Here is a 2,500-nt window from a genome sequence, read left to right on the forward strand (position 1 = left end):
CATTAAAGCGGAGTTGCCCAAAACAGGCCCACGGGCCCACCAAGCCCGGCCCGCGGGCCCTTCACGACACGAAAGGGGGTTCATTTCTCTTGGACAGTCATATCTCATGGTCACGAGTACCCTCACAGAGCCTCGTGTCGATCCAACCCCGTTTGGACACCTTGCCCCCACCAAAGGCCATACGGACCAACCGGGCCCACCAAGCGGCCCGTCCCGACCCGAAAACCAAAATTTTTTTTTTGGGAAACTCATATTTCAATGTCCCGATGCCCCACGCCAAATTTCGTGTCAATCCGACCTCGTTTGGTAGGGTTTTCAAAAATTATGATTCCTCAAAAATTTAATATCTGTTCCTGTCACTATGCTAATTGTTCAGAATGCATATATAGGGAAGGGGTGGGTGTTGAGCGCCCATGCCTGGGCAAAGTTGGCTACCAAGCTAAAATATGGAGGTTCAACGTACGAGAAACCAAAGCCCCTCCCCCATGTTGCATACGAAGCTTGCCCAACGACTTGGTTTCTTGCACAACGACCCGAGTATACTGCCCCAAAGTTGCACGCCCATGGCCAGGCCAAGGCATGCCAAGGCGCCCATGGGCAAGCCAAAGGCATGCCTAGGCACGGCCAAAGCAAGCCAAAGGCACGGCCAAGGCAAGCCAAAGGCATGCCAAGGCAAGCCAAAGGCACGTCTAGGGCATGCCAAGGCACGCCCATGGTCAGGCCAAGGCTTGCCAAGGCACGCCCATGGCCAGCCCAAGGCATGCCAAGGCGCCCATGGGCAAGCCAAAGGCATGCCAAGGCACGCCCATGGGCAAGCCAACGGCATGCCAAGGCGCCCATGGCCAGGCCAAGGCACGTCCAAGGCATGCCAAAGCTCGGCCAAGGCAAGCCAAAGGCATGCCTAGGCACGCCCATGGCCAGGCCAAGGCATGCCAAGGCGCCCATGGGCAAGCAAAAGGCACGGCCAAGGCATGCCAATGCGCCCATGGGCAAGCCAAAGGCATGCCTAGGCACGGCCAAGGCAAGCCAAAGGCATGCCAAGGCAAGCCAAAGGCACGTCTTGGGCATGCAAGGCTCGGCCAAGGCATGCCCTGGCACGCCCATGGCCAGGCCAAGGCAAGCCAAAGGCATGCCAAGGCAGGCCAAAGGCACGTCCAAGGCATACCAAGGCGCCCATGGGCAAGCCAAAGGCATGCCAAGGCACGCCCATGGCCAGGCCAAGGCATGCCAAGGCGCCCATGGGCATGCCAAGGCGCCCATGGGCAAGCCAAAGGCACGTCTTGGGCATGCAAGGCTCGGCCTAGGCACGGCCAAGGCAAGCCAAGGCAAGCCAAAGGCAAGCCTAAGGCATGCCAAGGCGCCCATGGGCAAGCCTAAGGCATCCCAAGGCAAGCCAAAGGCACGTCCAAGGCATGCCAAGGCGCCCATGGGCAAGCCAAAGGCATGCCAAGGCACGCCCATGGCCAGGCCAAGACATGCCAAGGCGCCCATGGGCAAGCCAAAGGCATGCGAAGGCACGCCCTGTGGGCAAGCCAAAGGCATGCCCAGGCACGCCCATGGCCAGGCCAAGGCAAGCCAAAGGCATGCCAAGGCGCCCATGGGCAAGCCAAAGGCATGCAAAACTCGGCCAAGGCATGCAAAACTCGGCCAAGGCACGGCCAAGGCATGCAAAACTCGGCCAAGGCACAGCCAAAGGCATGCCAAGGCATGCAAAACTCGGCCAAGGCTAGCATATGGGTGCCTTCAAAAATTATGATTCCTCAAAAATTTAATGTCTGTTCCTGTCACTTTGCTAAATGTTCAGAATGTATATATAGGGGGGTGTGGGTTGAGAGCAAGCATGCCTTAGGGAAGGTTGCCCCCTTGTCATGGCTGTGGGCTGCCATGACATGCTTGCTCGTCCGTTCTAGGCATGATTTAAGGTCGATGGTGGGTTTACGAAATTTTGTGGTGCAACGACACGTCCCTTTTATCCAAACGAAGCGTGGCTGGGGTGCTGGGTTGCTTTACTCGTCCAAGGCTTGATTCTTGGCTTTCCTGGTTTGGTTTCGAGAAGCGGCTGCCGAGGTGTATTTGAGGCGATGGCTAGGATGTTGGATTCCTGATTGATGGATCCCCAACTGATTTGTCCGGGGGGCCTCTTGTACGTTGACCGCCTTGCCCGGAATGGCTAGTTCCCCCGGGGGGGTCGTCATACGGTAGTCGTGGGAAGTCTGGTCGAGAGCTGGAAGATTAGTGGGCGCCTGTCGGTTGAGGGCACCTCCCAGGCCCAAGAATAGCATTATTCAGGTTGAGGTCACCTCCCTGATGAAAACAATGCTTTGGCCTGTCCTAGTCATGGTTATTGTGGATCGTTGCCTGCTGTTTTTTACAGCGTTGTTGTTGCCACAAGTGGGATAATTTCGTTTCGTTCGATCTTGATGAATGTCTAGAACGGCTTGGGTGGGGGGCGGGGGGTTGGGGGTATTCGCATCGCCCGGTGCTTTCTGGGGATTGCCAT

Source organism: Bidens hawaiensis, unplaced genomic scaffold (genome assembly GCF_021521415.1).
Source record: "Bidens hawaiensis isolate Kalapana, Puna unplaced genomic scaffold, B.hawaiensis_p1.1 tig00090500_1, whole genome shotgun sequence".
NCBI lineage: Eukaryota > Viridiplantae > Streptophyta > Magnoliopsida > Asterales > Asteraceae > Bidens > Bidens hawaiensis.